This window comes from Notolabrus celidotus, chromosome 4, assembly GCF_009762535.1.
Source record: "Notolabrus celidotus isolate fNotCel1 chromosome 4, fNotCel1.pri, whole genome shotgun sequence".
NCBI classification, from domain to species: domain Eukaryota; kingdom Metazoa; phylum Chordata; class Actinopteri; order Labriformes; family Labridae; genus Notolabrus; species Notolabrus celidotus.
The window spans coordinates 29,953,525-29,980,768 of NC_048275.1; the positions used below are offsets into that span (position 1 = coordinate 29,953,525).

Sequence of the window (27,244 nt, forward strand, 5' to 3'; positions counted from 1 at the left end):
ATTTATATTGAGAAAAAAAGATATGACAATAACTATTGTTATCGAATTATCGCCCAGCCTTATATGGAGTATAATATTTTGGTAAAAGGTGAGAAATGTGAAGCTTTCTCAAAGAGCACATGATGATGTCCTAAAGTGTTTTGTCTATAACTCAAAGATTTTCCGTTCAGAGTCATAGAGGAGAAAAAAAACAGGAAATATCCGCCTTCAGAAAGATAGAATACAGGGGGCCTGTCGGCCTTTAGGCACACGCTTCATGTACAGAGGCTGTAGTCCTCGTTGCAGCGCTTGTTCGACTTCCGCCCACGATCCCTCGCTGCGTGTCTCCCCACACTCCACACAAACCTGACTTCATCAATCAATAAGCTGCTCTTGTTTATGTTTCAGGTCAAATGCTCGCTCAGTGTAAATGAGTTTTTCATGATGCATATTATAACATTCTGTACAGTCGCTAATCTTGTACTTACAGGAGTTAAGCCAACAGTATTTGAGTCTGCTCAAAGCATGTACACATGCTGGGTGACTACATCAGAGCATGTTGTATACTCTCTATAGAATGGAGTTTTTTGGAGGGTTATTTTTTTGTAAAGTATGAGAAAAAGTCTGATTTGAGATCTCCGTCTCAGCAGTTTTCTCTGGAGCTGCAGAGTTTGAACCTTTCTTTTATTCAGCCGTTCTCATAGAGTCTCTGTGGATGCTGGTGAGGACGGATCAGTTCAGTCGGATGAGATTTTCGTATGTGCAGAGTTACTGACTTGAACCTTCGTGTCATTTTCTCCTCATTGTGGAACATTTAGAGCCCGTCTCTGAATATTTCAATTTCAGAAAGCGTGAATAAACTTCAGGGAACTAAAAGTCCTTCAGATGTTAGTTTCAAACAAAGATGGTGTGTTTTATAAGGAGTGTTTATCGTCCTCATTATTTCACCGGAGCTGTTTCTGTAGGCCACCATGTGAAGTGTGTCTGGTTTACAGGAGGAGGATGGTTTTCAGGCCCAACTGTATGCATCCGTTGTTGGTTTTATATTCTGCAGGCTGCAGCCAGGAGGAAAATCAGCCCACTCACTGAGTTTTCTGTACAGGCAGCGCCTCTCCCTCCCTCCCTGTGTCCCTGTTCCCGGTCTTTAATTTCAATTAGCTCTGGCTGCTGGTTGACTTTGATGGCATTAGGCTCTACTCCCAGCCTCCACACTCGTCCCTTTGCTCTCATCTTCGTCTGTTGGTTTTGGGAAAGCCGCTGGCTTTAACTGCTGCGATCAGAATCTGAATGCTTCGCTTCCACTTCCTGCCAGCGTCCAGCCCACTGTGCAACCCAGGAGCCCCACACACACACACACACAGACACACACTGACACACACACGTACACGCACATCCTAAAGACTTAGGCTCTATAGTGCCTATAGTGGCTGCCAGTATCATACTACAAAATGAACAACTGGATAGAGAACTTTCAGTTATCCTCCGAGCAGCTCTTACAGTTGTGTATAAAACTTCTCTTACTGTAGATGAAGATATTTTTTGGCTCATTGGACCACAGTCACCTCCACATTTCAACATTCAATTTAGCATTTTAAATATTGTGCAGAGTTGATAAGGTATTATTAGGGACAGGCATTTTAAGCCAAAACACTCCCGTTAACGGCCTATTTGTGTGGCAGTTGCGTTAACTAGCAGTAGGACGAGGGGCTGCTAGTAGCGGGAACTGGCAGTATCTGTCTTGATCTTTATGTCAGTGTTTCTGTGACGGGGTGTGGCTTGTATGTTTACATTTTACGCTCTATAGCCACATTCTGGCAGGAATACCGTATTACAATTAAGCACCGGTGAAAACTATGAAAACTTGTACTTTTAAAATGAAAAAATATTCAAAGTAACTCTTCGATTTTAACAAAGTGAACGAATATTTGAAAATCATTGCCCATCCCTAGAAGTGGGCACTGACACCATCTGCCTCGATCTTTATGTCGGTGTTTCTGTGACGTGGTGACGCGCGTGTATGTTTACATTTTACAGCCATGCTCAGTCTCTGGAAATATGTGTGTAGGAGTGTGAGATTCAGAAATTGAGAAAATCACTGCAACTGCCGCTAATGTTTTCTTCCTCTTTTGCTTTTTAATGCAGTTAGCATTTTTTTTATTAAAAAGTTATATTTTTGGCCCCTGCGACGAGGACTGTAGCCTCTGTATGTGGGGTGCTTAGACCGCTAGGAAACCAGCGCCCCACAGTTAGCATTCTTCTTCTTCTGTTACTTAACGAGGTTAGCAAACAGCTTTAAGACGCTGTATATCAATGTCTGGCAGGAATACGTATTACAATCAGGCACCGGGGGAAAAGAAGAAAAATTGTACTTTGTAAAAATCGAAGAGTTGCTTTAAATATTTTCTCATTTTAAAAGTGAACAAATATTTGAATATTCAAAAATCATGTCCCATCCCTAGTTTTTATGAAACAATTTGATTGTTTTATAAACAATTGAAACATCTTTCTATTGAGTTTTAAACATTGAAATGGAAATGACATCAGCCTCAGCCTCAATTGAAGAGCTGTTGTGACATCTACAAGATAAAGAATTACAGGTGACTTTAACACAAACTCGTGTAAGGCAGCATGGTTCAACTGGACCGTATGTTTGTTGTAGAGTGGAACAAAACTATATCCGCTTCAGCTCCGCAGTGACCTTTTCACATGTAAAGCTTTGCAGATGAGGCAGCTTCAGCTAAATGCTTGCTGCCGAATCACACAGTAAACATGTTGATAAACCCGGGCCTTTCCACTTTATACATGGGTACCAAGTCTTTAGCAACACGTTTCTCCCACTCTGCTGCATGCCTCTGTTTAGAAATGAATTGGTTGTGCTGCTGCCTTAAGCTGCAATAGCATTTGAACCAACTTTGAATCTGACCTCGGTTTCTTCAAGGTCTGATGTAACAAATTGAATCAGTTCTAAATTCTTTACCTCTATTGGGAACAAACTCTTCATTACTGCAGCCTTGTTGTTGTTGTTGTTGTTGTTGTTGTTGTTGTTGTTGTTGTTGTTGTTGTTGTTGTTGTTGTGTTTGTCTCTGTTGGGAATAAAGTGAGCAAGAGAGCTACAACAGATTGAGGGACGAGGAGGAGGCATTTTAAAAAGTTAACCTAAACCACAAATAAGAATGAATTGGTAAAGTCTATTCATCACTCAGCGCTTCAATTGATTTTAGCATATTTTTATCTGCTTTCTTTAACTGTGGATCGTGATCTGCAAACTATGTCAAAGATCATGAAAATTCTCATCATGATGCTCAAGAGCCAAAAGTAATAGAGATAAGCAGCAAATCCTCTTATTCAGGAATCTGAGGCGGCACGTTTGACATATTTGTGTGAAAATAGTTAAAAAGATGAAATAATGATCATAGTAAGACAGCTACATTTCTTTTAATCGACTCCTCACTGCAGAGTTCTCTGCGAGCTGTACAATACGTGCTGGTGTTTGTGCTCTTGGCCTCTGCCGTGTGTTTATGCCTGCATACCTCTGTCTGCCTGACGTGACGAAGACTGGTTTCACAGCTTTCCCCTCATGCTGTGGTTTCACACCTTCATCTGACACGTTGCTCAGACGCAGGAATTCACATTTTAACCATCAACTGTCTCGGATCGGCTTCGAAAACAGACAAGGAACTCTTCCAGCTGCACGTACTGAGCTTACTTACTGCGCTGGTGAAATGTTGACTTTTGGGACAATAAAATCACTGGAAATAACTCAGCTTTTATGATGGACGGTTTACCTTGCAGACAAGGCCTTAATTAAAGTATCAATCAGCTTCTGTTGCATGTTCAGCATGTTGATGTAAGTCAAAGGAAAATTTCTGGCTTCATAAACATCAGTGCAGTATAGAAGATATGTCTGTGTTAAGTCTAATGTATATGTGTTTTTGGAACAGAAGGTCTGGTTCCACTTGTGCTGCAGGTCATATCACAGGAGCTTTGAGGTGCTTACTTAAAGTTTAGTGTCATCAAATAATGATGAATTAGACTTCTATCATCTAATCATCTTTAAGATCTGTGCAGGAGAGATGGTGAGAAAAGCTCAGGGGCCGTGGAGTGACGATGAGGTCGGTGTAGTAGCAGACGTTTGCTTCCTGCTTCCTTTTAAATAGCTGCCTGGTGTGTCTCAGAGCGTAAACAGCCCAGAGCCATGGTGGTGAGCACACAGGGAACTCTGGGAAATCATCCACAGCGTCATTTGTCTCTCTTTCCAGCTGGTTATCGCTCAGTATTTTCTTAATTTTAAAATTAGCAAGCCTCAAGCAAAAGAAACCCTAAATAGAAACAACACAATAAAACACCCATTTATATGTTGAATGTTGTTCCTGGAAAGAACACCATGAACATCATTTAAACACAACCTCAGCCTCAACCTCAAAATTCATCACTTTTTCTGTGGTGTGAAGCTAAGAGACTTATTTGTGCTTACTGACATTTTAAATTTTGCTGCTTGGGACTGTATGAGATATAACACAGCAGCTTCATGGTGTTCTTATCTGTTATCATTGTTGTTGGAGCTGTATCTCTGCAGAATAGAGAACAAGGCAAACCTCCTGATGAACACAATAAAGTTCTTTGTGTTTTATCTACTCATGCCCCACAGTGTCTGTTTCATTGTTTATTCTGATTTAAAAGATTCAATCCTTTCCTTTTTAATCTTTTCTTTTTTTTATTAATGATTTGATAATTGTATTTCAATTCTACATTGGAAAGAAGAAGCACACACGCGTAATCGTTCAGCTCATATATGAGGGAAAAAAATGCACACAGGAAACAGATCTGTTCACTTCAGCTTAGGGTTTTGAGAAATTCATGTCAGTGCTGCCACGATGAGCCACATCATATATTAAAGAGCGTACTGATCAGATTGATTGATCTGCTCAGACCGTTTGATTGATGAATAACTGAATAATGTTCCTGCTGCTTTCAAGTAGGAAGAAGCTTTTAGCTCTAAGTGTTACAGCAGTGTTTATAGATTTGGTTTGACAAAGAGCTTTTTACTTTAAGCTTTGGAACATTTTGTTGTCTTTAGGGAGGTCCTGATCCTGATCTCAACTATTGGGTCGGAGCTGATCTGGACGTTTTTTAATTGATCGGTGATCTGAATTTGATCCGATCATTTACGTCCGCTGTCATTGAACACAATTTGCAGCTGAAGGCTAACAAGCGAGTGTAATTGAGCGTTCTGAGTTCACTTAACTGTGTATACGTAATGAGAAAATAATAAATGGGACATTGATGTAGAACTCAAGCCATGATTAAAATTTTATTGTAGAACTCACATGTGCACCACCAGACACATCACAGAAAAAAGTATGCTCTACACACCCTACGGTAACTCTCCAGGGACAAAAAGGCAAACACATAAACCAAACACAGGACAGTCTGTTACATTAGCATTAGCATACTTATGGCTAGTGGCAGTTGCTGTTCTCTATACTGGCATGTCGCTCCGTAGCTAGTGGTGTGCAACCCGGTGTGTTTTGATCTCACTGTCATTCCCCAATATTTCCATTCTTCGTCTCACAGCGGGATGCTGTCATTGTGAATCACGCACCGTCTTGTGAGTGTTGCGTTCAGAGCAGCCTCAGCTTTAAGCGTGCTATAATGCATGCACACCAGTTTGGTGTGTGTCATACAGCAGAGCTTGTAAAACAGATTATGGGTTTTACAACAGCTGGATTAAGTTGAATGGAATAAACACAAGACATTTTTTTGTCATTTTTTTAGAAATACTTTTTTTTGTTAAAGGCAAAAAACAGCGTGCTCTCTTGTCTCTTGTACAGCTATTATCAAGGCAAACACAAGTATCAGATCGAGACTCGGTATCGGCAAATATTCAATAATAAAAAATCTGATCGGGATCGGGGGCCAAAAAAGCTGATTGGAACTGTAGTTTCCTTTTTTTAATTATTGTTCTTTGTACTAATGCACTTTGTTAAAATGTCATCATAATGTTTGCATGTGACGCTGAACCAGATAAGAAACCACATTTTTTGATTTCAGAAGTTCTCCTCAAATAACCCGTTTGGATGGGATTTTCAACCCACAGGCAACAGATTGATACATTTGCATTACACTGATGGAAACAATCGTCTGTTGTTGTCAGGATGTTGACATTTGAAAGGTTTAGTAAAAGGTGTTGAGGGGTGGAAATGAAGCTCCTGTTATTCCTTCTCTCCGTTCTCCCTCCAGCAGAAGAGTAAAATATCACGTAGTTTAATCTGAAATGTGGATGAATTTTAGATGACTCTTACCAAGGACAGGGAACTTAATCTTTAAATGTGACACTATGTAGATCATCCTAAGTGTCTGCTGGTGCTGGAATTATTCTTCACATTAAGATACAAGTGAAGTAGAGATATGATCGAAGAAACATAAACATGAGGGGAGGGGAGAAAGTGACTTAGAGTGCTGGAGAGTCGGGGAACTTTTAGGAAATTATTTGATTTGTGTCAGCTTTATTTTGGCTGTAATTGATCCTTTAAAGGAGTCGTAACAAGCCCATGGAGCCATCTGTGTTTTCAACATTACATACTAAATGAATTTTAAAAATAAGCACCGTTCACTTTGATTTTTTGGTCCTAACAAGCAACATGTTGTTAAAACGTGAGTAAAGGACAACCTGCAGAATAATGAGCTCCATGCTGCTAGTATTCACATCACTTATACTTCATCAAAACGTTTCCGTCCAGTTGGAGGGAGAACATTTATTTCGTTGCTGTTTCCACTCAGCTGTTCGGATTAATCATAGGTCACATAAAAACTAGAGAGCAGAGTATGTTTCACTTTAGTTCATCCTCGTGTGTGGGAGAGCTGGATCCTTTTTTTCCCTAAGTCTGTCTCTTTTTCTTGGCAGTGCCTGTCCATCCATAAATGAGGGGTGTGTGTGTTGGTGTGTGTGTGTTGGTGTGTGTGTGTTGGTGTGTGTGTGTTGGTGTGTGTTGGACAGAGAGGCAGCAGCTGTTTTTTCGCCAACCTCGTGACCACTCTCAGCCCCCGTCTTCGGACATCTATTTTCTCCTTGTCTGTTCTATAATAACTCCCCACCGCTGTCGTTTTTCCTCCCATGGGGTGGAGCCAAACACACACTCTCCCCTGTCCCACACACACACAAATATACGCACACACTGCAGCCACTGGTCAACTCATCAACACAGTTTTCCACACTGTCTTAAGCACATTTTCCAGCTGAGTTTGTTAGTTTTGGCAGCAGCAGGGTGGTGTCGCGTGAAGCTCAGAGGAGGCATGCTGAGATCCTTCACTGCATCTGAGAGAGAGCTGTAGCTCCATGTTGACCCTGACCTTTGACCTCAAGGGAGCAATTTTACACTGTTTTTGTTTAACCCATAATGTCAGTATCAGTCAGCTGATCATTCTCTTTGACTTAAGTCAGAGTGAGCTCTGTTCGGAATATCTGGTTAACATGAAATTACTCTGCATATTCCTGATCTCTAGAGGATGAGCTCAGTGGATTTGTGTTACTCTGAAACATTTCTTAGAACTGTTACCTTCACTTCTGTCAGTGCTCTAAAGGAAGGGTAATCCTCGTGTTAGTTTCAATCTAGTATTACAGGTTGCACGGGGACATTGCAGCCAGTTGTAGTATTTGTAGTAGTTATTATAAACAAGTGCAAGTGCACTTTAAATAACCTGAAAGCTACTGAGAGAAAACTATGTACTATACTTTGGATTGTAATCTAAGAAGAGAATTGTGTTTTAATGCTGACCTAATAAAATGTTGAGAGTAGGGGTGTCTTGATCAGCTTTTATGTCCCCCGATTCCGATCAGATTTTTTTATATTGAATATTTGCTGATACTGAGTGCCGCTCTGATACTTGTTTGCTTAGATAATAGCTGCACAAGCAGGGTGTAAAATTTACTTTTTACCTCATCTGCCATTGGCTAGTGACCTCCAAAAATATTTTTCACCGGCCAAATAAAAAAATCATGCCTTATTTGATTTAAAATAATTACCATACATTACTCTGTTTCGCTGTCTGTTCCTCTTCTCAATCGTCTCCTGCCTCTTTGTTCATCCTTTTTGTTGGCGGTGGCTTCACGCCGGGAATGTGTCGCCACATCTTCCTCGAAACGCTCTTCCCGCCGTGCTTCTTTAAGCAAAGGGAATGACTAGAACTCCAGTAGCTGACGTCACGCCGTTCCCGACGTACCAAATCACAATACAAGTACAGTGTGCCGCGGGGGTCAAAATAGACCGACAGTTGGCAGAAATGGGCGAAAGTATGAAAACAAAACGTCACATGCAATACAACATTTCCCATTGGCCACTAGCGAGTGTGTGTGTTTTTTTTTACACGACAAACTAATTTTTTACCCGCCATTGGCGCTTGCCGGTGTTAATAACGTTTGCTTGTTAAGGCTGCTACAACCACATAGTTTTCTGGATTCACAGTAGTTGTTTTCTTTAAATTGAGTCGGCTGTTAAACTTGAGTTTTATTTTGTATGTCTGTGGGCGGTGTGAAGAGCTTCCTGTTCAGTGTCTCTCCTCAGACACTAAACTGCTGCTCCGTGTTTGACCCTCCCCTCCTCTCTCATGTTGTGAATATTAACTCACTCTTCAGACATTGGCCTCCTTCACTAAATAAAGCCTCCTTTAAGAAGCCCTGTGCTGTCAAATAAAAGGGCCTCTGTGTCTGAGGGGACAGGGAAGGAGGACACTCCAACGGTCCGCCACACTGCTCCACTTATCTCTTTACAAACAGCAACAAGCCACAAACACACGGACATCAACACTGAGCTGATGATGGGGCTGATTCAAGGCCTCCTCGGTGTCTGTTCGGGCCTACGGAGGGCTTTAGTGAGCTTCTTCAGAATAGGGTGTTGACCCGTCCTTGAAGGGGGCTTGTGGTCCTCATAAAGCTGGATTCATAAATGACAGCAAGCTGTCAGTAATAAAAACATGTTAGGAGTCAGTGAGAGCATGCTGGAAGATATGATGAGTGGTTGCAAGGTTTCTTATCATCCTTGATGTTGTTTATGATCCTTGAAGAGGTTTTACTACTTTTTAAAGAGCTGTGAATTCTCTATTAGAGCAGGGGTTCCCAAAGTGTGGGTCGAGACCCCCTGGGGGGTTGCCAGACACCAATGGGGGGTCACTAGATTTTTATTTTTTTTAAGTGATCTAAATTAGCTAATTTTACCCATTTTTGTAAAAACATAGACAAAAATAGTAGTTAAATTTGAAATAAAACCCTGCAAAGAAGTACATTTCATTAGTTTTCTGCCTTTCTTTGTTGCCAGTTGACTCCTAATGTTAGAGTTAGGGTTAGCTAACAGTTCATTAACAAAAGGAGCAGCAGGTTCATTCACAGCAGCACAGGAAACACAGCCGCATGTGCATGTAGGTAACTCATTTTGAAGTATGAAGCAACATTTGACCTCTTCGAAGGACAGTGGGGGTCACAAGTCTCTGGCACCTATATTTTGGGGATAGCGGTCTGAAAAGTTTAGAAACCCCTGGTTTAGAGGATTAAACTGAACAGCATTTCTTTCTGAGGTGTTTTTGATTTTTGATGGGTTTACATTTGTCAACAATGATCCTGAGGGGTCTCAAAGTAGGTTCAGGGGATTCTTGGGAAAAACTGCTGAATGAAAACTCAAATTTTCTGTTATCCGTTTCTATATAGGACAGTTGCATTTTTAGAAAATATGAAATCATTATATTTAGTAACTAAATCACTGAAAAAGATGTTGTACCTGATGTCTTGGTGTTAGTTTCATTTAAAGATGCCTCGATCCTAAACCATGACAAGGTATCAGCTTTTGGTTTCGTAACTAAACACTTGCAAGGAAAAACAGAAACCCACTCCTGTCTCCTGAACTCAAAGCTGCTTTTGTTCGATGTGGAGCAGAAACACTCAGTCAAGGAGCTGTTCGGGCATATTCTCACACAGTCATGATGAAGTGTTGGATTGTTGTTTGACGATCTCTGAAGTAGAACATGTTTGTTTGTTTTCTGACAGGTTGATGGTTGTGATGTTGGTCTGATCTGACCAGCCTCTCTGCTTCATCACTACACTTCCCATGGAGCCTTGTACTGACACACACGCTGTTCTACCATGGAGCCAGCAATCAGGTACGGGAACACACACACACTCACACTCACACTTACACAAAACACACACACACAAAATACCAATCATTCAGTGTGTAACGCCTGCAGGATGTTTATTGTGGTCACATGAAAAACATTACTGGAAGGCCTTCTGAGACACACACACACACACACACACACACACACACACACACACACACACACACACACACACACACACACACACACACACACACACACACAAAAGATAAACAATACATTTTTCCTTTTTTGTGAAGGGGCACCGTTGATTACTTCTTAAAACTTGATTAGTCCCAAGTCCCCCTCCCCCTAACCTACTCTTTGAGGAGATTAACTTTTGACCCCCGGGCTGGAGGCAGGGCTAACCAATCAGGAGGCTTCCTGGCTTTTAATTGCAGGCTCTGATTGGGTCATTTGAACTGTCATCCAGTTTGATTAATAACCACAGAGCAGGAGAGCAGGAAGAGGGGTGATTACACTGAGCCCCAAAGGCTGCGTCTGGATTTCTGTGTGCTGTGTGAGGAAGGTGAAGTCATGCTCTGCAAAGAGTGTGTGTGTGTGTGTGTGTGTGTGTGTGTGTGTGAGTGTGTGTGAGTGTGTGTGAGTGTGTGAGTGTGTGTGTGTGTGTGTGTGTGTGTGTGTGTGTGTGTGTGTGTGTGTGTGTGTGTGTGTGTGTGTGTGTGTGTGTGTGTGTGTGTGTGTGTGTGTGTGTCTGTGTCTGTGTGTGAGAGAGAAGTCATGATGTGAAAAAAGTCTGCATGTGTGTCTGCTTTAACTTAAAACCTTTCTTGGTTCCTGCATCCAAAAAAAGCCTTTCTTTGAGCTCAGTGTTTTGAGGTTTTGAACTCTGCTGTGAATTTCTCCCTTGTTATAAACTTTAGCAGCAATGAGTGAACACAGTCAGAAACACAGGGTTGATATGTGACAGTTTGACATCATAGGAAAGTCTTCAAACCTCCAAAACTTCATCTAAGTTAAAGAGGATTTTGAAACTCCTGAAACTTGTACATCTGTTTTTATCAAGACTGCATTTTTACATTTGTTCAAGTCTATGTTTATTACTGATGTAGCTCGAGATCTTCTTTATAATGTGTTTTCTGTATGCTCATGGTTCACTCCATATAACAAGGAGCATTAGGCTAGTGCTGCAGTAAAGGCTCACAGTAGAGTATAAAGGTTTTTTACTTGCTGCTGTATCTTAATGCTCTTAAAGGGTTCAAATCTAACTTTATGGCACCTTCTGTTAGCCGGGATGAGGTCGGTTTTTCCTGAGCGCTCTTTAACACCACTGATGACTTTTCTAGAAGTACACGAGGGTCTGTTGAAACGAAGCAGTTAGCTGCCTTTTGTTTCATGACGACGTGACTCAAGTGTCTGATTTTCAAACAGAGCCGTCCAGTCTGCAGCGCAAAATCACTCCCATATGTTCCTCAGCAGCTGGGCCTGCCCCCTAAAAAAACGCCCTGCATGCTTCACTCACACACTGCCTGAGCACGGCTCCAGTCCTGATCACTGCCCGCTTGTTTTAAATACAACCTGGAATACTAGAGGGGTTTAAAGTTAGTTTAGTAGTCCAGATTATTTAAGTCCAAAAAAATTATTACATGAAAGTTGTCATCTTAAGTAACACAATTTATTAAAGAGCTGTTGCCTACAATTGATGGAAAACAAGCTATTCTGACAATACAAACATTTAGCTTTATAAACATGAATAAAAAGCTTTTTTTAATAAACATGATGTGTATCTGATCATTAAAGAAATAGCTAAACTGTAACTGAAAAGGTTGCTGGGTTTTATAACAAGAATAAAGTTATAATCAGTTGTATCAGTGTGTTCTTCCACTCATCTTTGATGCTTTTTATGGAACTGTAAGCATCAATGAAGCTGTTTTGTGGATTAATGGGGACAAAGCAGATGAGAGGAGATCAGTGCCATCTTTCTTTCTTTCTTGCTTTCTTTCTTTCTTGCTTTCTTTCTTTCTTAGGATCCCCATTAGTAAAAGCATAAGCATTAACTATTCTTCCTAGGGTCCAAGAAACATACAATCATACGCACTTGCACACAATATTTACAAAAAACTATATTGGGGTATTTACTGTTAATTGCAATTCAGCTGGATAATATGGAGATGTGATTGTTGGTTCATATCACCCAGCCCTTCTCCCAAGTGTTCAAGTCCAAGTTTGAGTCACCAGTGTCTCTGCGTGCTCTGTTGGCTCACAGATTTCGGCACAGCGCCGGAACATCTTGGTCCCATCGTTACAGCTCTGTGACATTCACATTGAAGGCCTGACACAGGGGCATCAATGTCATGCCTTGAACTGGCAATATGACAAGGGCTATTTGTTAACCCTAGATCATGACTGAATCTTGTTTTCCTTTTTTTTAAGTTGTGTTTTTTGGGGTTTTCAACTTTAATGGACGGGACAGATGAAGAGAGACAGGAAATGTGGGGACTAGAGAGCGGGGGAAGACATGTAGGTAATGGTTGAGACTGGGAGTTGAATCTGTGACCGCTGCAACAAGTCCATAGCCTATGCATATGGCTATCGCTAGGCCAACCACACTCCAGATCATGACTTCAATTATTAGTGGAGATACAGCACTTTGCATTGATGCGCTCTACGCTTCTCTTAATGGGATGAATGAAACTGCAACCCACCCTCTTTAATCAAACTTCTAAAGGACCAACATCTTCAACCAGTGATTGAGTCAATGCAGAGAGTCACCAAAAGATGAACAAAATTAGAAGATTCTGTCTCTTTCAATAAATAAGTCCGTCCTTCTCTCCACCTTCCAAGTCCAAATGTTGTCATTTCTTGGGTCCAAGTCCCAAGTCCTGAAAATCAAGAGTAAAGTCAGACTCAAGTCAGAATCCTGGACTCATGTAGCACTACTCTGTTGTTAAGTGATTCATGTTCAGAACTGAGTATGTGACGAGTGTTAATCTTTACAGCCATTCGTCAGTCTGCATTGTCGGCAGTGTTTTTTCAGAAACTCTGCAGGCGGTCATAAATTCCTCAAACACTCCTCTGCTTTACAAGTCTCTGTGAGGAGTGTTTTGTTGCACCTTTAGTCTTCATTTTTTGCATTTTTGGATCAACAATCCAATTATTCTCATTAAAAGCAACCCCTTACGTTTCAAAGACTTCATTGCCCAGCACAGGTTTTCAATTTTTGTGTAAAATTCTTCATTCAAATGTCAGACACGTTCATCCTCTTACAGTAGGAAGTCGATCATATTCAAAATGTACAGTCTACAGATTAATCCAACATCATTTTAATATTTGCAGGGCACTTCAAATTCAAGATTGAAAACACACCAGTGTCAGTAAAATGAGTAAATGTCCTCCACTCCTTCTGTAAAATGGAAAAAGTAGGATCAGTGTCTTGAGTTCAAACATGATAGGGACTGAAAGGCAGGATATCCTGCTCTCTGCTGCTAAAAGTCCTCATTTCAAATCTGTTTTGTGTCCATCTTTATGGGAGGTATACTGCGGTTGTAAAGATTGAAATCTAGCTGGTTTTATATCTAAGAGATTAAACTGAAGTTACGACTCCAGGCAGACAAACAAACACACACGCAGACACACACACAGACACACACACACACACACACACACACACACACACACACACACACACACACACACACACACACACACACACACACACACAATCTATTGCATTAGCTGCCACTGTTCCTATTTGACCTCTATCTTTTCGCACTCTTCTATTTTCAGATACATTTAGAATTTTCGGCCTATGAAGATTTTAACCTTCAAAAGAGTTTCCCTCTCCTTTTTTCTTAAACTGTATAGCTGTTAATTGTTACTCCCTAACTTTGTCGTTCTCAGTCTGAATCTGTATTTTTTGACTCTCTGTATTTCTCAGCTTCTTTATTCAGCTCCTTCTTCGTCACACACAAAAACACACACACACGCACACACACACAGATGAACATACTGGACCACCTATATCGTTGTGTGGACCGTGCTTGGCTCTGTGGCCTGGCTGAAGTTTCCAAGACGACACGGTGGATGAAACCATCCGGCCTCCCTGCATGGAGTCCGGTCTCAAACCAGACCACCCACCCACCCACGCTCACACACACACTCACACTCATACTCTCTCTAAATTAGAGCCAATGTGCTGTCTGCTACAGTTACAGATACTTTTTAGTTTTCAGTTTTTATGCCTCTGAGGAAAGTTGTCTGCGCTCCAGTCATTCCAGTTTCCACTCCTTCACACTGGGATCAGACCAGTCTAGACTGCTGCGGCTCCACTGCAGCAGATGAGGCAGAAAATGACTTTCTCAAAACAGAGAAATCCAGCAGCAGAGCGTGACTGGCTCTAGATGCTCTGGCTGCATAGATGACTGCAGGTTGAATATGATTGACAGCAGATAAAGACAGGAACATGACGAGCTGGGGCGAGGAGGGCGGGGCTTATCATTCCACTTCCTGTGCTTGGGAAAAGTGTCAGTGTTGCTGTTCCCACAGAAAGCGGGGACACTATCAGTGCTGCTGTTTCCTGGACTGCAGAATAGGAGGTGTGTGTTGTGTGTTTGTGGTGTACACATGTGTGTTGGGGTGTTTTTGTTTCCATTACCTGGTTCCTATAGTCCATCAGCAGAGTCTCCAGGGGGAGAGGAAAAGGGCAAAGGAGTCAGGGAAATGGAGGAGTAGGAGGGGGTTGTTATTGATGAGCAGCACAGATCAGTCATCAGAAGACTTTGTCTAATGGTCAGCTATGACAAAATCTATTTCCAACTTTTCAGTCTTATTTTATAGTGAAATACTGGAGCTGCATCGTGACCTTGATCCACTTGATCATATTCAAATTTAGTTTCTCTCAGATGTCATGAAAACAATGTGGGATGTACTGAAAAAAGTCAATGGCCAAGAACTGCACTGTTTGGTGGGTGCAACACAAAAGGGGCGTGCTGTCAATACGCAACTGCTGCCTATAACGACACGGACACGAAGGTTGACAACTTTAAACAGGACATTTTAACGTTTGGATACAAAGCCAACAGACTGGTGGGAATTGTTAGTACCCTATTTTTGCAGACCAGCAACATCAGAGCCTGGGCATTTCTGCACCTGGACTGATTATGACCCGGTTGTGCCCCTAACTGACACCTGACCACGTACACATGCTCACTTTAATCAGTAAGAACAACACTAGACACAGTCTGAAATACTTTCCTGTTCAGTTATCTTGTTGCATCAAAACCACGAGTAGTAGTCTGAGCCTTCATTTTATAAGACATGTCCGCAGAGAATATTTATCATCAGCCTGATTGTTGATATTCAGCGTGTTAAACATGTTATACCCGTATTCAATGGCGTCAGTAATGTACATTGTGTTGCTGTGGAAAATATAATTTAGGGGGAAAACTATGGTGGCCCTGAAGTGCAAATCACGACGGCAAATCAGAAAACACCCTTTTCTAGTGTTTTCTGAATTACCGTTGTGATTTGCACTTCAGGGCCACCATAAAAATGTATTTGCCATTATTTTTCGTATTGTGATGTATCGATAATTGATCGTTAACATTTCCAAAGCTCGATCACAGAGAATGATTAACATTGACATCCCTAACACATAGTTTTTGGCTTAACTTTCCTTCAACTCATCACTTTAAAGTAAACTCTGTGACTTTGAGCTGCTGCTGCTACTGATGCAGAAGACAATGTCAGTGTTGAATTGTTGTTTGATGTCTAAGTACTCATAATAATAGTTGTCCAGTGATCTTCTACGTGGATGCCTGTACTCTATGTAAACCTTTTAAAAGTGAGCGCTGTGGCCGGCTTACTGCTAACTGGTTGAACTGGGAAGAGAGTGTTGGTAACCCTCATCAGTATGATTTATGATCTTAATGTTGTTTTTATGGTCTGAGTGTGTTTGTTTTATGACTCAGCTGTGGGACAAAGGAAACCCTGTGCCAGTGATGGATAGACCTGTTTCTATGGCGATAGAGTGATTAAAATCACCTCTAGGGAACCTCATTGAACCACTTTATGGCTTTATTACTGAGTGACCCGCCTCAACGTCTGTGTGTCTCTGTATCTGGTGTCCATAGGGTGGCTGATTCTGTAAGCAGTCACTGTTCAGTTTGCTTGGTTCAAACCTGCGTTGCCCCTGTGGATTCTGGGTAATTTGTGTTGTTGTAACTCAATAAACAGCGAGGGGAAGCTGATGAAGTAAATGTTCCTCCTTCAGTCGGTAACTGCAGCTGCTCAGCAGATCTCCTGTTAGCCTCTTATGAAATTAGGCTTCACTGCTGCCCACTCTGTCTCACACACACACAAACAAATACGAAGAGGGTGTAAGTAATCAAACGAGAAACACTGTAAGAGTAGAGCTCACTCTGAGACCACACAGACCAGGAGACTAAAAGCTAAAGCAATCAAGTACATTACACTTCAAACCTGTGCAACTTGACATATTTCATTACAACTCCTGGTATCTAGTCTTTGTGAAAGAAGAAACCCAAAGTTCAGACACCAGATCACTGCTGAAACCAGTCACATTCTAAACTCCATGCTTCTTAAATGTGAATATTTCTGTAGTTTCTTTCCTGATCTTTAACAGCTCAGTGTGGGCACTACACATTTAAAAACATCATATCAGACTTTAGGATACTCTGACACTTAAAACCATTTGGGGGCATTATAAAGACCAAACACTGTCAGTCATTCCAGAAAAAATAAAAAAATTAACATGAGATAACTGTAGGGCTGCCAAGATTAGTCGACTAGTCGTCGACATTCAAAATCGCCAAAGACTTATTTGATAATCGACGTCATCGTTTACTTTTTGAAGCTTTGTTTTTCTCTCGAAACTGCCGCTGTACCTTCCGCTGTCTTGTCTGCCTCTCTGCCCTTGACGCACATGGGCAGTAGTGGTAATCGGGGTCAGCCGTGGTAATAGGGGTCAGCCATGATGTCACTAGAAAAGTTATGCCCAAACAGTATCATGGCTAGCCGGCTAAGTAACTCGAAAGTTTGGGAGCATTTTTCCAAAATAAAAGAGAAGAATGTGCAATGCAAAGAACATGCCTTCCATGGTAGTACGACGGCGATGCAGGAGCATCTGAAAAGGAAGCATGTCGTGGCTGATTCAATTTCTGAAGAAGAGGGACAGTCGTCTCGGTAAGCTAATGGGCTAGTTAGCTGCTAACATTAACGTCAACAGTGAGCTATTTACTTAACAGCGATGTCATGTTTGAATAGGAAATGTGATGACACTAATATTTTATAACGCTACGTTACAGTGCTAAAAAAAAAACGTTCTTCTTCAATGGACAACTTTGCTACCATTGTGCCTTCATTTTATTTTGCACTATCACATTAAAAAATGTCAGAAATGCTGCTACAAGCTGCAAAGTTCATTAAAAGTTGAATGAACTATCATCTTAATTGTCTTTATTTGTAGTTGGCACACACCTTAAACACTTCAAGCTGGAAACGAATGATATTATATTAGAGCAGCTGCATACTGGTGCTATAAGCTGCAATTAAAGTACGATCCGATTAGTCGACTAATCACAAAAATAATCAGTGACTAGTCGATTATCAAAATAATCGTTTGTGTCAGCCCTAGATAACTGTAAGGTGTCTAATGCCCATTTAAGAATAATGTTAATAAACCAGCTCCGGAATAAAATCTGTGGACTTCTTTTCCCTCACAATCACCTCCATCAGAGCCCTTTTCATTTATTTGTTTATTTATTTATTTTTTCATTTTAATTTGATGCTCAGACCATGATCACATGGTATGAAGCCGCAGAACATAAATTACAAACAACCAAAACAATATAATGATGGCATGGTGTAACACAAAGTGCTGTACATAAAACAAATGAAAATAGAATAAATTAAAAAATATAAAAAATAACCCCACAACCATAAGGATAAGAACAGGATATATGCAAAAATATTAATAGTAATAATGACATTGGATGACATGCAGCATAACATAAATGTGCTTCACATCTACAGCCTCAGCTTCAAAGATTTTTATGAATAATCCATCTATCAAATTATTTTCTAAATTGTTAATGTTGCATTAAAAATTCTAGAAAAACTTTGTAATACCTAAAGTAAATGTATATTTAGTTGGTAATTGGCTTGAGCAGTTACTAAAAACAATTGACTATTAAGTGCCATATCCATATCCATTCAAAAGTTGCTATAATTTTTAATTCCTTATTTTTGAGGTGACATTTTCTTCCAATGGTAAGCAGCTTTAAATTCTCTTAGATTGAATAATTCAAGTCAAAGTTGTTGATTGCTTTCCCTCTGTGTCCAAGAAGTTCCTTCTACTCTGTTTCCCTTCAGGTAGTTCAAAGTTCACTCTTGTTAATGTAGTGTGTTTTACAAGCTTCTTAACGTAGCATTCAAGATTAACTTTCGGATTAAATAAAGGACGATAAGGAAGAAGAAGAGGCAGAAGATGCAGGGATGAAGAGCCCGCAGCGCTGCTCACCACGACTCAGGGTATTCTGGGTATTCTTATGCTAATCCATCGCTGTGGATGAGGCGCAGAGCAGCCAAGCAAACAATGGCAGTGGAGCCAGAAAGTCTGGCCTGCAGTCTCCCAGGCCCTGAAAGGCATGTCGGGCAGGGCGCCGACACCAACGGGAGGCTGCTGCAGCACCCAGAGGCCCGCCTGCAAGGAGGGGCCCCTGGAGGGGATGGGGAATGGGGCCAAGATGGAGTGAGAGAGAGAGAGAGATGTGAGGAGAGGAGAAATGAGACGGGGGAGGGGGAAGAGAGAGGGGGGAAATGAGGGAAAGCAACAAATGGAGAAAAGAGGAAAGGTAATATGAGAGAAAGAAATGACTAAAAAGGGGGAGGGAAGGAAAGGAGGCTGAATTTAAGAGGACAGAAGGATAATGTTGGTGAGAGGGGAAAATAAAACACATGTAGCCTGCTGTAGCATTAAGGTGTTCTGTGGTTTTATAGCTGATGAAGTCAAGAAGAAGAAACGTATTGAGGTAGAATAAAAGCCTGACTGATGAAGAGACAGCTCAAACATTTAGAGATTATATTCTCAACACATAATCTACACTTCATGAACTACTGCAGAACTTCCTGCAAGTGCACAGGCATCAAACACCATGTATCACAGCATGTGTACATTCCTCCGCCTTCATGATCTCCTTATGATGGTGTGCATTCATATTGACACGTTAGTAATTCACAAAGACTACTATTATTTTGTAGTTTCTTGGTTTATATTAGAAGTGAATTACGACTATTATTATTATTATTATTATTATTATTAAAACTACATTACCACATGCATAACAGACCACATCCAAACGTAGTTTAAGTCACTTCACTTCCCTGCATCTTCACACAAAGTGTAATAAGGGCTGAAGATAGTTGATTTGTACTCAAATGCATCATAAGACACTCAAAGGTTTCCTTCTCTGTTATCTCTAGCTCAGTTTAGTTTGAGTCACTTTTAAAGACATTTAAAAAAAACAGTTTTCGTTTTCAACTCCTCACTTTTGAAGATTTGCGGCCTTTCTCTAAAAACAGTATCACAGAGCTTTGTACAAAACAAAGGCAATTGAAGATGGACTTTGTAGCTCTTGGAAACTTGAGTCATCATTTTTCATTGACATTTTATAGACTCAAAGATTAGTCAACAAATACTCAGAAAGCTGAGAAGGCCAGGATGAAACAGTAATACACAAAACAAACCATGCTGTGTTTCGTCTCAGCTGTCCTGTTAGTACTCTCCTCCCTCCCCTGCACAGATCAGGATCTCCCTCATTACTGCATTTATTTGTAGAGCTCAGGAACTGTCGGAGATCGCTGCTCCTCCAATCAGGCCTCCGAGTAGTTTATTTAGTCTGCCGCCATTCTTCCAGAGCAGGAAACTGAGACGCATTAAGGCTTGATTATTGATGTCTGGCCCCTCATGCTGGAGTCTGTCCTGGGATTGAGGTAGGGGGAAATGAAAGGGATGGATTATTAATGCAGGTAACCCCCATTACCCCTAGCAAGGCAAAGTGTCATTTTACAGCCTTTAACAGTTCTTTGAGGAGCGATAAGGTAGTGACTCACATGTCTACACATTTTCCCAACAGACACACTTCCTTTATTTACATTGGTGTAATCTAAAAAAAAATATGGAATCAGTTCAATACTCGGACTCTGTTGAAAGTTTGCATTAATTAGGCCTGATTTTTTTTTCTATGTGGGTTCAGCACTACTACAATCACTACAGTGTCATGTATTCATCATATCCGACAGTTGTGGACAGCATGCACAGTACAGATGGTTTTTTGTCAAGCATTTTTCTCTTCTACGTGGAGCTGTGTTGGGGTTTTTTCCCCTAAAGGATTAATTGTTTAAAGCTGGGGTTGGTGGTCAGATTTAGATAGACTTTTTGTTATACTGGTTAAAATGAATTTTATGTCTCGATGGCAATCAAAACATAATGTGTGAGCGAAAAAAAAAGGCGCTATCTACAGCTGGAGTAAACCTGGGAAAACACCAACCAATCCCTGCCTTTAGGGTATGGATGGGTTTGAATACTCGAGTACTCGCCATTGACCCCATTATTCGAGTAGCATTTTGTTACTCACGCACCTGGCAACATAACTTGAACTCATACAGCGTTACATGTGTGACCATGTGCTTTTTTTTTTTTTGCCTAACTTGATAGGTAAATAATTAACGGGATATAAACGTATGACTTCTCCGGCCACTGCTTCAGCTTTAGAACACAGCGAGCCAGATTTCAGCAAAACCAACTGTTTTAGGGCCGCTACGGAAACTCTCTAGGAACGGTTTAGACAGAGTTCCGAGGAAATGCTACATTCAAATTCATGCTAGTTTTCCGTGACTACTAACCCTAGCCTTAGTGGTAATCATTGTGGGAATTGATCCTCTATCCCTGTTTGCACCTTACTCTAAGCTAAACTGGCTGAACGATTCCCATGGGCTGTGGTCATAAAGGACACTAACCCTGGTAATAATGAAAGAGATCCCTGTGTGTTTCCTCTCTGGATCTGCTCGTACAGACTGCAGCAGTCATGGCGGAGTAATATCATTTTACATAACTGTTTTTATGGCCGGCTACCTCTCCAGCCAAATGAAAAGTTATTATACCCACAAGCACAGAGCTTCTATAAAAGCCTCTAAAGAGCTCTCTTTCTTCTACAAGTCTTAACCTACTGCTTGGGTTTCTATCCCACCAAATTTCCCAGCATCCCTGGAGCGGTGTGACCCAAAATTCCTTCCCCTGAGGGGGGAGCCAGTTATGGCTCAGTGGTTCCCTATAAGGGCGGTTTATTCCGTACAGGTGGGACCTCTAACAATACCTCCTTTCATGCCCGACACGCTGAATGTTCCTCCTCCAAGACTCTGATGTCACTTCAGGCTAGCCAGAGCAGCTACGCTACATTAACTGCTGTTAGCTGAGGAGGAGGAGGGAGACAGGACGCCAGAGGACAAACTAGTGTGTACAAAAAGTACACAAGCCTAGTCCCTCAGAAGTCTGTAAACAACAGATCATTCTGTAAAGGCAGACTGTCCTGAAAGAAAGTCATGAAATCAAATCTTTGATATCATGTAGCTTTAGTAACACACCTTCAGTTATGGTCACTGGTACCTTCATTTATGCCATACCTATGTAAAGGTCCTCTCAGTCCCCCACTCCTCACTTGGCCTGGGGGACTGAGAGGCTGTCTGTGTAATCACAACTTCCCTGGTTTGGGTTTAAGTCTGACTGTGAAGCTTCACTGCTTTTCATACCAATCTCACTCTTCATTTCCTGTCAGCTCGGTCCTGTCTGACCTGCAAATACTCACGCATTTATCTAAAGTAAAAGAACCACAACAACAATGTTATGATCAGGTAAAAGCAGCTGCAGTACTGAACTGAAAACTTCTCAGTGTTCTTGACTTCATGTAATAAGTATCCTGGTAAAGGTGCAGCAGTACTCTCTGGATCTTGTGTTTTAAGTGTCAGAGGACTGTTTCATGCGTGGCATTTCATAGATACATTCAGGCTAGGGATGGGAATTTACAGTAATCCATGTACTTGATTACTTGAATTACCTAATGAACGACTACTCGAGTACTCGCAATTATTAGGTTTTTTTTAACCGTAAACAAAAATATATAAATAAAAGTCCATTTTGGTTATTAGCAGGCTAATCTTCTCCACTCTAGTTTCGTCACAACGATGTGTGCTAACAGGACGTGATGCGAGACTGCCTGTCTCCACTGTTTTCTCCTTGTGCTTTAAGCGCATGTGGTTAAACATCAAACTAGTATTTTTATGGTATGCAGGTTAAACGCCACATATCTTGCATTGCACATTAACTTCATCGTTTTTTTTCCGAAGTACTTCCAGACATCTCTTTTTTAACTGACTTGTCGCAGGTGTTGCAGACGGTTCTGTATTTGTTGTGCTTTTGCCGTAGCGGCCCTAAAACAGTTGTTTTTGTTGAAATCTGGCTCGGTGTTCTAAAGCTGAAGCAGTGGCCGAGAAGTCATACGTTTATATCCCATTAATTATTTTCCTACCTAGTATAGTTAGGGGAAAACAAAAAGCACATGGTTACACATGTAACGCTGTATGAGTTCAAGTTATGTTGCCAGGTGCGCGAGTAACAAAATGCTACTCGAATAATGGGGGTCAACGGCGAGTACCCGAGTACTGGAGTATTCAAACCCATCCCTAATCAAAAAGGTGTAAAGCATGGCCATGATACCCAGGCCTTCATCTGACAGGTAGAATGTACATGCTGAGTGAGACAACATTGATTGTATACATTAAATAATTTTCTATTTTATTGCAATAAATTAATATTTTTGCAACGTGTTAAATGCAAATGCACGTATTGTAGTGTCTGTAAAGGGGACTGTTTCTGTTTCACTACAACACTACAACATGTGTAAGTATGCTTACGCTGTACAAATAAAATAGTAAACATAATGGTGACGACTAAGCCGAGCAGTAAGAGTTTAGATAAACAAAACTCTTCTCAACACGAACACCATCACTCCACCCACTCACTCACAGTGAGTTTACTAGCTCTTCCCAGCTGTATTCACAGAACAGTCCACTCTGACTTCTTGCAGAAACTTTATTTGGGGGCTGGTTGGAAAAAGAATAAAGTTGTGGTGAAAATTCAGCTGCTGGCTGATGTAACTTTGCATTTGTTGTTTGAATTATATGACATGACGCTCACCTGAATAATGACGGGACGTTTTCAGCATCGCAGTGCTTCAGTGAGAAGTGCTTAAATACACAAAGAGTACTGGTTGTGCAGTAAATATCTCCTTTGGCGTATTCATCAAGATTAAAGCAGAAAACACAAATATATAATTGTTCTGGGATTAAGTTAACTTCTACACTCCTTACGACACTTGATTACTAGCGGATCTGTGAGTCCCAGACGGCTTGACTTGCTGTGAATGTAAATGAAGCTCTTCATATCTGCAGAACATGAGTCTGCAGAAACAAGACTCTGGTATCTGCGTTTAAGAGATCTCTGGTAGAAGAAGGAGTTTGTTGTTTGAACGTGAAGCAGACCAAAGGATCACAGACAAGTTTAAACATGAGGAAGAGGAGGGGGGGTGCAGTGAAAGTTACACGACACCCGTAGTGTTTGGAGAATCCTACTCTTTCAAAGGATCTTTAACCCTTTGTTTTTCAGGAATGAGCATTTTACTTCTCAGTGAGTCGACACTATTAGTGTGTCTCACTTTTGTGTTCTTTTAAAAGGTTTGAGCTGCAAGTGGTGATAACACAGAGTCTCCATCATTTCAATCTTGTGTGTGTTTGTGTGTGTGTGTGTGTGTGTGTGTGTGTGTGTGTGTGTGTGTGTGTGTGTGTGTGTGTGTGTGTGTGTGTGTGTGTGTGTGTGTGTGTGTGTGTGTGTGTGTGTGTGTGTGTGTGTGTGTGTGTGTGTGTGTGTGTGCAGCTATCATACCTTGTGTTTTCAAAGGGAAGTAGATGTGTTGGGTGATTTGCAAAAGGGTGTGTGTTTGTGAGAAGGGGGAGCCAGCTTCCTGTCTTGGGGGCTCAGAACAGACGGTCCTTCCTGAACCTGCCTCGTCTTGCCTTCCCTCTCTCCCTCCCTCAGCCTGGATGTCTGAATGTGTGTGTGTGTGTGTGTGTGTGTGTGTGTGTGTGTGTGTGTGTGTGTGTGTGTGTGTGTGTGTGTGTGTGTGTGTGTGTGTGTGTGTGTGTGTGTGTGTGTGTGTGTGTGTGTGTGTGTGTGTGTGTGTGTGTGTGTGTGTGTGTGATCTGCTATCTGCTGCTGTTGTTGTTGTAGGCCTCTAAATGGAGCAAAGAGTCACAAACAAACTTCAGGATTTGTTGTGGCAGTGAGGTGAAGATATTTCCACTTACTGTTATCGACACACTGACGCCGACACACAGACAAGTGTGTGTGTTTATGTTGCTCCCATACACTCAAAGTCACTCCTTCAGTCACCACACTACTCTTACACTCTCTCCCCTCCCCTCCTCTCTCCTTTTCATCTCCTATGTTTTTCACATGTTCTTGGCTTGTATTGTGCACCTATGATTGACAAAAACGCTATCTTGTCCTTTTTTGAACCCAAACTTACATCGCCAGATTAGACAGCAGCTGTTTGCACATGAATGGGTTTTAATGAGCAGGGCTGTGTTCCTTTGGCGTAATGAAATCTTGGGGAAGGATAACGGAGCTAAAAAAAAAAGGTTCAAGTCCGAGAAAGCCTCTGTTAAATGGAGTTGTATCAGTCTGATAGCACCTTAAATGTAATACAGAGAAACCATAGACTGTATAAAATATGGACGTAGTATCCGTGACGTCACCCATCTGTTCCTGAGAGCTGTTTTGAAGCAAATCGACGGCGGCAGACATATTGGAAATGCGGAACTCAACCAGGCAGAGTGTGACGTAGTGTGAGCCTCTTAGCCAATGGCTGTGTGTTCCCGACCGGGAGTCACGTCAGTCATGTCCTTATTTGGGCAAAACTCGTAATCCTAATATCTTCTGAACCGTCACGTTAGAAAAAAATTCACTCCCCGTACAGTGTGTGCCATTAGAGAGATTAGCTTCATAGGGCCAAGCCGTTTTTTGAACCAGGCTGTAAACATGTTTATTAATGCTGCAAAGATCGTCTTTTTCCCATTCATATCTATGTAGTTTCCGGTGTTTCTGCAGCCAGCCTCAAGCGGATTCTCGATGTATTGCAGTTTATAGCACTTCCGCATTGGCTTCATCGTTTGAGACCGGAGTTTGCCGCTTGAGAGAAACACTGAGTTTGCCAGTCCAAAGCCAGAACCAATCAGCCCCTCAAAAAACAGATTTGAGGTTGTTATTTTCCAGTGACGATAACAAAAAACAACTGTGGTGCTCACAGAGAGTAACAAAATGGTCAAAGCAGGAACTCAGTGTTCTTTCAATGATATTAGGATCTTTTTTTAAATCCCAGTAGTATCACAGGACTCCTCTAGATTGGCCAAAATTAAATTTGTAGATATTTTAATCTGTTCTTTTACCTAAAAGATGCGTTCAAATGCTGATTTACTTGAAGATGCTGTCCTTATAACAAGAGTGAAAGCTCATGAAAAGTGGACATTTTTCGTGTTCCCTTCTGGTTAGTGAAATAAAGCAAAATAAATAACTAAGAAGTCAGCACTGAGCAGCAAAGGAAAGCCGTTACATTGTTACATCACTGGTGTTACAGGTTTCATTTTACAGGAAGGATGCTGTTGTGATGAGTAGAGCACTTCTTGGTGAAGTCTTCCTAATCTCAGCAAAGTTAAATCTGATCCCAAGCAGCAACCTCCGGTCTTAAAATATGAAGCTCATGTGGAAGTGTTATAAACTGCAGTTCATCCAGCGTCCACTTGAGGCTGGCTGCAGAAACACCGGAAACCACATACACAACAATTCAAAAGAGACGATCTTTGCAACAGAAATAAACATGTTCACAGTCTGGTACAAAAAGATTAGATCTGAGTTGCTAATTTGTCTATCGGCACACACTGTAGGGGGGTGAATTTTTTATAACTTGTTATTTTTAAGATGTTTAACTTGAGATTTGCCCAAATAAGGACATGGCTGACTTGATTGACAGGCGGGAGCACTGTAGCTGTTAGCGAAAACGGCTAAAGGCCCACCTCTTTACCTCACACTAGCTCAGACAAAGTTTGGTTGAGTTCAGCATTTCCAATATGGCAGCCGCTGATAATTGGCTTCAAAACAGCACTTCAGAAACAGATGTGTGACGTCACGGATACTACGTCCATTTATTATACAGTCTATGTGCTGTATAATATAAATGTGGCAACCTTTATCCTCCTGAGTATTAATTGGTTTCTACTTACAGATTTTTTTTTTACTATGGGTGCTGAATAAGACAATTACAACACGCTTAGTTAGGACCTGACATTAAGAAGTGTGAAACTTTGCCGCTGAAAAGAAACGATCACACCCTCAATCTTTATGCTCAAGTGAGCACCACTCACCACACCATCACAACCACATCACAATCACAGTCCTTACCCCACTCAGAGTCTGAAACCAAGAAATGATGTCGACCATCCTCACAGTGTAGACCAAACTTTTGGTCCTCACAAAGATACATGAAAGGCCCACACACACACACACACACACACACACACACACACACTCACTCTCACATCCACTCATTCTTTAATTTTAGCAGTTTCACAAACACTTTCTCATCTCACAACAACTACCCCCCCCCACACACACACACAAATGCATGTAATACACACAAGTAATACACACATGCACACACATACTCACAAACTCTGCCTATGTACAGTGTGTGTAGTTGTGTGTCTTTGTTCTGAGCCTCCTCAGCCAGAGATGTGTGAAAAGTGGGTCACAGGTCGGACCTCTTTGTCCCCCCAAAGCAAATGAAAAGTGACAGACACCGGCCGGGCATTGCCACTAATTCACTCTCACTAACTCACACACACACACACATGCTCGCACACACACACACACCCTTCCATCCCTTTCGGCGCCCACTAATTGCGACATGCTGTTGCTAGCGCTGCGCAGGGCCAGCGCCTGTAATTGCAGAACATCCCTGGACAAATAATTTGTAGT

At 41.4% G+C, this 27,244-nt stretch overlaps 1 protein-coding gene across 1 annotated transcript in view; it reads left to right on the forward strand.

The window, feature by feature from the left end:
* Window positions 1–27,244, forward strand: part of LOC117811717 (bone morphogenetic protein receptor type-1A-like) — a 63,680-nt gene that overhangs the window by 15,264 nt on the left and 21,172 nt on the right. The window contains 1 exon segment of the mRNA XM_034682150.1: window positions 10,013–10,125. The gene's annotated coding sequence lies outside the window, so the exon portion shown is untranslated.